The sequence below is a fragment of the Arvicanthis niloticus genome, chromosome 15 (assembly GCF_011762505.2).
Source record: "Arvicanthis niloticus isolate mArvNil1 chromosome 15, mArvNil1.pat.X, whole genome shotgun sequence".
Lineage (NCBI taxonomy): Eukaryota > Metazoa > Chordata > Mammalia > Rodentia > Muridae > Arvicanthis > Arvicanthis niloticus.
The window spans coordinates 60,956,593-60,965,906 of NC_047672.1; the positions used below are offsets into that span (position 1 = coordinate 60,956,593).

At 34.9% G+C, this 9,314-nt stretch overlaps 1 pseudogene; it reads right to left on the reverse strand.

Annotated features, from left to right (window-relative positions):
• Nucleotides 1–2,867: 2,867 nt before the first annotated feature.
• LOC143434455 (glyceraldehyde-3-phosphate dehydrogenase pseudogene) lies at nt 2,868–5,889 on the reverse strand (annotated as a pseudogene).
• Between the last annotated feature and the right edge of the window lie 3,425 nt (nt 5,890–9,314).

The following is a 9,314-nucleotide window of genomic DNA, read 5'->3' on the forward strand; positions in this document are numbered from 1 at the left end:
AATCATCAAGATAGTATTCATAGAAGAAAACTTAGAATGGCAAAGAGAGGCCAGATATCTGCCTAACAAATAAAAACTTAAACATCGATATTACTAAAAGTCCATGACTTTTCAGTAGCTGAGATGTATTTTGGTGATAGAGCCCTTGCTTTGCAAGTTAGAACCTCTAGATTCAATCTTCATCCCCAGGAAACAAGGCTGATTCTATTTCCAGCACTTTATCTCTTGTCCTGAAATATTTAATTATCATAAAGAGAATCTTTAAACTTTACATATATTATCCACATATTTGTTATCAAATAATAATATGCAATCTTCAATAAAAGAATGATACTTTCTTCCCAATATACAAAGCTGAGCCTATAAAATGGTACATGAATATATTTCATGAAATTAGCATTCACTGTTAGAATAATAGAAGTTTAAATCCAGAATGTTTTCTTTGAGCCTAATACGGAATCAAGATGATCAGTAAGCATATGACATTTTGAACAAAGAGATTAGAGTTTTCCTATGTATGATGAATGTCATGTGCCAGGAAACTTCTAATAAATATGAACAAAGCAAGCCATTTCAAATTTATCAGAAATACAAACAATGCCAGACTCACAGGCTGGCATGCTTTTCTGATTTTATCTCTCAAATTAAAAGAAAGACTAGAGAAATGAATAGTTATGAATGAATTAATAAAGACTGAAGCAATTCACCTCAGCAATAGCAACCCTTTCCAGTATGCTTCTGTTCTCTGGTCATAACTATCAGCTAAAGCTTATTGCCTCTATAAATAAGGGTTCTAGTTAGACCATTCCATCTAAACAATAACCTCCAGGAAATGATTCACAGATTATATTTCTGATTCATCATGACAGATCTATGTCCTGTGTCTATTCTTAACTTTCACAGGGGAAACTCCTAAATTGTTCTAGTTGGATGGTCTCTGGGCATAAAGGAAGAACAAATCCAGTGTATATAATTGCAGCTTAAAACAACCCAGGACAAGACCAACCCTGCAGCTATTCCTATGCAAATATACTCATTTAAATAAAATGTAGCTATCCTTATAAACCTTGCAGTGTAAGGCCACAACTGGGTGAAAAGTGAAGCCAAATATTTAGGAATTTACATCTAACTTTTAAATAAATCGGTCTGAGTATGACTCAGTCTTACTAAGGAAATTCAAAAGATGTTCAAGTATAATTTCATTTAATCACTTTCAATTCTATGTCTTTATTATTCTTTGTCTTTATGAATTTTCCAGGAAACAGCTGATTTTGCAGAAATGGAAACTTTTCAAAAGCAAATCATTAAAATTGAGCATTAGCAATGGTGAGAGTCAAGTGAGACATTCAGTCCTAGCCAAAGGTTTATGTCCAACAATTTCACAGCTCTAATTTTTATGATAAGATAGAAAGTATATATTAGAATATAAATTTAGTCTTGATTTTTATGCACATTGGGTTTCCTAATTATAACAATCTAATTTATAAACAATACCTGCCACAGTTCCTGAAAGAGAAATTGTCGTGAAACCGAATACAGCTTTAATTACACCTAGTTCTAATACAGTGAGCACTGCAGCCTTTCTGTCATCTTTGAAATGGTAACAGAATGAAAAAAACGTTTTTGAAATATGAGTATGAAGGTAATGAGATCAATAAATGTCAGCTAGAAAAAGTAATCACAGCTCCTGAGACTCACTGACCTTTCAACAAATTCCAGAAATAATAGAGTAGCTTAGGGTGAAGAATTCTTTAACAATGAGAAACTGATACAATTATAAGAATAAAGGGAAGCAGAGATTGCCCTATGACATCGAAAACATTGACTATAAAGGTAATTTTGACACAATAATTTATTCCCTTGATTTTTCTTCTAAGGTCACCACCAACATAGATCACAAATCTTTAGTCTTTATAGAGACAAAAATTTCACTGGAGCCTCCTGAGTACTGGTACCTGCTTTGTAAACCTTTAGTTTTCTTCTAATGTTTATCATATAAAAGCAATTTAAAAATACAATTGGTTCATTGAAATACCTAAGCTGAAAAAAAATTCTCTTCTTGGTACTTGTAAAATCCTCTATCAGTATCAGACTATGATTTGAAAGGGCTCAATTTAAACAAATATCTTAAGGAGAATTTAATTAGTTTTTTTTCTTTCAATTCAGCAAACAAAGTAATTCATTATGGCATTTTTATTGTTAGCTCTTTGAAAATTTCATATCTTAATATAATTGTTACTTTCTCCTCAGAGTCTCTTTTTTCTCCTCAACCATACCTGGTTTGTTTTCATTACTTTCGGTTTTGTTCTGTGAACAAACAAATATGCATTACAATTTTGGAACCACATACGAACAAAAGCGTGAAGCGTTTTCCAGTCAGAATGTGCTACATCACTTTAACTTCCAGATCCACCCATATTTACACAAATTCTATTTTTCTTTATGTCCATGAAAATTTAATCAATTTATTTAACCAGGTTCAATTGTGTGATCACTGTATTGGGACTATTCATTGGAACTTTGTGGGTTTATTAATTGGTACACAACTGGAGGCAGCTACTCTCCCTGTCCCCAGGCTATCCACACAATGAATCAGTAGAACCGCCTTCATCTCTTCCTCCGTCCTTGCTTAAATGTTGATCATTATTATATTGTATTCCTTTTGTGGGTGCAGCAAATGTTATTAATGGTATCCAAGAGAGTAGGTAGGGCTCCCTAGGCCCTTCCTGTTGTTATGGGGGTCTAAGATGGAAATTGTGAGGAGATGCTCAGTGTTGGGGGGCTGAGTTGGAACAGGGACTCATCAGCAACCAATGTCCTCTCTCTTGCTCTCAGTGTCCTTGCTGGGGTGGGTGGTCCAGGGTTTCTTACTCCTTGGAGGTCATGTCGTCCATGAAGTCCACCACCCTGTTGCTGTAGCTGTATTCATTGTCATACCAGGAAATGGCATTTACAAAGTTGTCATTGAGAGCAATGCCAGCATCAAAAGTGGTAGAGTGGGATTTGCTGTTGAAGTCTCAGGAGACAACCTGGTCCTCAGTGTAGCCCAGGATGCCCTTTAGTGGGCCCTTAGATGCCTGCTTCACCACCTTCTTGATGTCATCATACTTGGCAGGTTTCTCTAGGCGTCATGTCAGATCCACAATGGATACATTGGGGGTAGGAAAATGGAAGTCCATGCCAGTGAGCTTATGTTCAGCTCTGGGATGACCTTGCCCACAGCCTTGGCAGCACCAGTGGATGCAGGGATGATGTTCTGGGCAGCCCCATGGCCATCATGCCACAGTTTTCCAGAGGGGCCATCCACAGTCTTCTGAGTGGCAGTGAGTCCTTCTATGATGCCAAAGTTGTCATGGTTGACCTTGGTCAGAGGGGTCAAGCACTTGGTGGTATAGGATGTATTGCTGACAATCTTGAGTGAGTTGTCATATTTCTTATGCTTCACACCCATCACGAACATGGGGGCATCAGCAGAAGGGGCAGAGATGACTCTTTTGTCCCCACCTTTCAAGTGAGCCCTGGGCTTCTTCATAGTGGTAAAGACACCAGTAGACTCCATGACATACTCAGCACCAGCATCACCCCATTTGATGTTAGCAGGATCTCGCTCCTGGGATATGGTGATGACCTTTCCGTTGATGACAAGTTTCCCATTCTCAGTTTTGACTGTGTAGTTGAATTTGCCATGGGTAGAGTCATATTGGAACATGTAGATTATGTAGTTGAGGTCAATGAAGGGGTTATTGATGGAAACATACGGCCAAATCCATTCACAACGACCTTCACATCTTGTCTACAGGATGAGGCTGGCACTGCATGAGAAAATGTGGCTGTCTGTGTAACAGGGAGGAGCAGAGAGCTATATTATATTTTTATTTGTCTCCATCCTCCAGTCCCCTTCCCAAGCCTCCTGCCACACCATACACTACATTCTTTATTATCCAAGCATTCCTCATTTTGTTTTTGTGTTACATATGTTCTATTACCCTCTTATTTTTCTTCCCTCCTTTAAGATCTTATCTTCCTGTTTTTAGTCTAGTTTCTAGTTTCATAACCCACACCTCAGTACATGTGAGTGTGTACACACACTAAAATTTAAGCTTCAAAAAATAGACAAAAGCATCAAGTATTTTTCATTCAGAATGTTACATCACTTACATTAATTTCCAGATCTATCCATTTACCTACAAATTTCAAAATTTTATTTTCCTTCTTCCATATGAAAAAGTCCATTGTGTTTATGAATAACATTTTTAATATATTCATCTGAGGATAGACATCTAGTTTAGTCCAACTTCTATGGTAAGATTTACAATGCTTTGAGACTATACCCAGTGTTGATACAGTGTTGCATTAGATAGTAATTTCACCCTTAAATTGTGGAGAAATCTCCATACTCATTTCCAGAATGGCTCTAACAATTAATGCTCCATCATCAGTGAATCAGTGTTCTGTTTCTCCACACTGTCCTCAGCATTGTTTATTTCTTTCTCTTTTTGATGCTATTTATTATTATTGACATCATATGGAATCTCAAGTAGCTCTAACTCATATTCTTCTGATGAATAAGAATGTCTAACACTTTTAATAATATTTACTGATCATAGTGAAGCCCAGTTCAATGAATATATCTACCATAAAAATCCCACAGGACCTCAGCTGGGGGATAATTGTATAAGAAGGGGCAAAAATGTTCAAAGAACCAGAAGATCTGGGTTTCTGTGAGGTTGTATCTCTTGGGAATGCTGATGAAATACCCATGAAGTCTCAACAACACAACTGCCATAAGAGCAGAACATGAATGGAAATAATCAGAGTAATGTGGACTAGGAAAAACCCAGGAGACCTCAACCCTATAGAAAGAACTACAGGTGGGGAAAGAATGCTGAGAGTTGGAGAAAGTCTTCTTCAGGGAAGAATACACCAATTGGTTATTGAATACAAAAGGTCAGCCCTGAAAAGATACATATAATTAACATTTTACAGACTGAGCCTGATGTATTTATCTTTTTGCATATATATATATATATATATATATATATATATGCATTGCATTTGCATATGTATACAATGACAATAAATGAAAAAATAAACTATAATTTTGAAAGAAAAGAAGGAGGCACACATGGGAGAATGTGGAGGGAAGAAAAAGAAAAGGAAATTATGTAATTACAACATCATATAAAGAAATAATAAAAAAAATTACTGGTTACTTGTATTTCCTCTTTTAAGAACTGACTGGTCCTTTTTTGAAACACTGTGTGTGTTTGTGTGTGTGTGTACATTTTGCTGGTCCTTTTGAATTTCAGATCTTAACAACCTGCATCAATTATAGGTAGCAATGATTTTCTCCCATTCAGTGGGCTTTTTACTCTGATGATTGTTTTATTGTTTCTGTACAGAAGCTTTTTAATTTCATGTCATTATATTTGCCTATTCTTGGGGCTATTTCCTGTGCTATTGGAGTCTTTTTCAGAGAATTTTGGTGTGTTCCTACTTCTTTAAGTTTTTTTTCCCATTTCTCTCCTACAATTTCAGTTTTAAATCTTATATTGATGTCTTAGATTTATTTTAAATTGATCTTTGTATAGAAAAACAGATATGAACCTAATGTCATTTTTATGTAGATATCTTATTTTAACAAAATCATTTGCTACAGAAACAATTTTTTCCAGTATGTATTTTTATACCCTTATATAGCTCTATATGCTTACTTTTATGATTTCCATTCCATTCCATTGACTGGCATATCCATTGTAGTGCCAGCTTTACACTGTTTTTGCTACTACAGCACTGTAGTGTAATTTGAGGTCTGCTATTGCGATGCATACAACGTCGTTCCTTATTCTTAGGATTGCTTTGACTATCGTAGGCCTGTTGCATTCCCATGCAAATTTAAAGATTTTTTTCCATGTTTTTGTGAGGAATGTCATCAGAATATTGATAGGAATTGCACTAAGTAGATTATCTTATATTAAGGGAAACTGGACCAGGTATAGGAGTGTGCCTTATAACTGGAAGCTTAAATCCCTTCTCAGTGTTTCTACAGTCACATGTACTACTTAAAGTTGTCCTTTTTTGTATGTGTTGTTTAAGTAGTATGGTGAATATACAGACATTATATGAACAGTCTGTAAGCTGAACTGTGGCTATTATTTCCAAAGTTCTCAAATCTCCAATACCTTCATTCTGAATGTCTGCACTTCATCTGAACCTAATTCTATAATCTGTTCAGGTAAAAAGACTCTTGGTGGCCTTTTGAAGTCTTAGTAAATTATTGACATCAATTAGTTCCCTTCAAGTCTTGAAAAATTAAAAACTAAAGACCTTTTTCCCTCCTTCTTCTTTCTGACCCTATAAAAATATAGCCATTTTGTAAGTGTAAATCACAGCATTATTTAATATTTTGTAGATTTAAAAAATATGTAATATCACAATGTAGAGTTTTAAAATATCATTACTTTATGTATAAATCCAAAATACTTAATGAAAAAAAATCCACAGAAATAAAACCACACAATTATGGACACTTGATCTTTGACAAAAAGCCAAAAATATACAATAGAAAATAGAAAGCATCTTCAATAAATGATGCTGGTCTAACTGGCAGTTGGGATATAGAAAAATAAAATTAGTTCCATATTTGTCACCTTGCACAAAGCTCAAGTCTAAGTGGATCAACAACCTCAACATAAAACAAGATACACTGAATATAATAGAAGAGAAATTGGGAAAGAGCCTCAAACTCATTGGCATGGGGTGAGGGTAAGGGAATTTCCTAAATAGAACTCCAATGGCTCAAGCTCTAAGATCAAGAATTGATAAATGGGATCTCATGAAACTGAAAAACTTCTGTAAGGCAAAAAAACACTGTCAATAGGGCAAAACGGCAACCAACAGATTGGGAAAAGATCTTTACCAATCCCACATCCAATGCAGGGCTAATATCCAAAGTATATAAAGAACTCATGAAACTAACCTCCAAAAAAAAAAAAAAAAAACCAAACAAACCACCCGATCAAAGAATGGGGTTTAGAACTAAACAGAGAATCTATAACAGAGGAATCTCAAATAGCTGAGAAGCACTTAAAGAAATGTTCAAAGTCTTTAGTCATCAAGGAAATGCAAAACAAAAGTATACTAAGATATGACCTTACACCAATCAGAATGAATCAGAATGGCTATGATCAAAAACTCAGTAGACAACACAAGTTGGTGAAGATATGGAGAAAGAGAAACACTCCTTTATTGCTACTGGAATCGCAAAGTGGTACAACCACTCTGGAAATCAATCTGGAGTTTCCTCAGAAAACTAAAAATAGATTATCTGAAGACCCAGTTATAACACTCTTTACCATATACTCAGAAGATGCCCCAACATACCACAGGGGCACATATTCCACTATGTTCATTGTGGCCTTATTTGTGATAGCCAGAAGCTGGAAAAAAACCAGATGCCCCACAGTGGAAGAATAAATAGACAGGAACATATCTTAACACAATAAAGGCTACAAATAACAAACCTCAGGGTCACATCTATTACATTTTACAAATCTGTTTATTAGAACAGAATCAACAGAATAAGTATTGTTTAAAGGGATTTATTAGATTGGCTTATACAATACACTCTAGATAGTCTAACATTGTCTAGCATCACCCTGGAGAGGCCAAGAACCCAGTAGATGCTCAGTGCAGAAATATGGATGCATCAACAGGTATAACCTAAAAAACAAACAAACAAACAAACAAACAAAAAACAAAAAACAAAAAGGCTCCACAGATTCCCAGAGAGTCACTGGTCTTCAGTGTATCCTGGAAGTCTGTAGAAGCTAGATTCTGATATAAGGAAAGAAAATAATTAGAGGCAGCAGCAGTCACCTGCAAGAGGTGAAGGCAACTAGGCAAATGGAAAAGCCGTTCCGTGGGTCAGCCTTATATCTGGACTGTTCACATTTAGCATGGATCTTCTCACTCCACATTACATAATCAAAAAATTATTCTCATGCACTCCTAGAGGTTAAACTAATCTAGATAGCTTTAAATTTTCACAGAGGCTTGTCCTTTGAGATATTCTAGATTTCTTCAAGTTAACAATCAATTTTCACTATAACATAGAATAAGGTATGCATATGCAAACAGACAAATATAACAAAAATATAACAGACATAACATAGAAAGTAAAACACTGTAAGTAAATTTATGAGCTGACTACCATATTAAATGATTAATCTTATTTCTGAGAACATATATCAGTTTGGAGAGATATCACACACAAAAAATACAGATAGTTTGCTATCTCTATGTCTTGAAATCTAGAAGATGATGAAATTTTAAACAAGATGAAAATTCAACTATTACACTAAAATAGTATGTCAACCTATTAAAAATTACAGCTTGAACATAATGGTAGAAAAACTATAACAGCAAAGAAAAACCAGAAGCAAATAATATACATAGATAATAATCCCAAAGTCAACCTTTTGAGGAGCCTACTCTATGTCAAGATACAGAATGTGACAATTACAAGGATGTTATTACAGAAACTATCTAAAGAATAGAACAGGACCAAATTTAGATTAAGGATAACAGAGATGCCTTAAAATAACAATGCAAACAGGCTGAAGTTTAAGAAATAGGAAAAGTATGCAATACAAACAGTAAGAAAAAAAGGATGTTAGCTTGTATGTACAAGCTAAAGAGGATTTCCTGAGTTAAAAAACAATTCATAAAAATTAGATAACCAGCTCATCAAGAAGACACAGGAACCATCAATATGTTTCATATAATAATATAGCTTCAAACTAAATGAGGCCAGAAAGACCGAGACTCCAGAGAGAAACCTGAGATTGAACCATCATTGTAGGACATTTACCATCCTTCTCAGAAACTGATGGCATAATAAAACTGAGTCATAGGTGTTTTGAAAAACACAGTTCAGAGTGTTAACGTGATAACTATACATAAATCATTACACTTTTTACGATGAAATATCATTCCTCTAAAGTATATAGAGTATTTGTTTAGAAAGATTCTCTTCTCTGGTGTAAAACAAATCCCAAATTTTGCAAAATAATGGACTATTGTTGTAGTAGCTAAGATACCTTAATACAGCCTAGCAGCGTGCTGACTTTGAACATTTTATATTCTCTCTCAAAGTAGTCTTAAAAACATCAGTACTGTCTAATACCCAAGTTTGTTTTGAACACTGGAAGATAACAAAACTGAAAGACCTAGCTCTTGTCTTAAATTCAAGCCTAGAAAATATCTATTAAATTACTGAAACCAAAACTTGTTTTGTTTCTCCCAAATGCCTA